The sequence below is a fragment of the Salmo salar genome, chromosome 02 (assembly GCF_965601325.2).
Source record: "Salmo salar chromosome 02, fSalSal1, whole genome shotgun sequence".
Taxonomy (NCBI): Eukaryota; Metazoa; Chordata; class Actinopteri; order Salmoniformes; family Salmonidae; genus Salmo; species Salmo salar.
This window is the reverse complement of record NC_138292.1, coordinates 38,099,184-38,099,537: the sequence shown is the minus strand read 5'-3', so window position 1 is coordinate 38,099,537 and position 354 is coordinate 38,099,184.

Sequence of the window (354 nt, the reverse complement as noted above, 5' to 3'; positions counted from 1 at the left end):
GACTGATGGTAAAGGAACGACTACTTCCTTGTTTATTCCAAGGGATGTATGAAGTGGGCGCGTGCACTTGTACGGTGGCCCATAAATGCTAAAAAGTCTTACAGACGCAAGGATTATTACTGTATGAGTGCTTATGCTTGTTTCAATGATTTCACTGTACACGCTCTCTCTCTCTCTCTCTCTCTCTCTCTCTCTCTCTCTCTCTCTCTCTCTCTCTCTCTCTCTCACACACACACACACACACACACACCTGCTTTCTCGCTCACTCTGACACATCACACTCTTTCTTTTTATTGAGCCCTACTCCCTACTTGTTGTTTAACTTTTCTTGTGTTTCCTGTTATACTATATAAA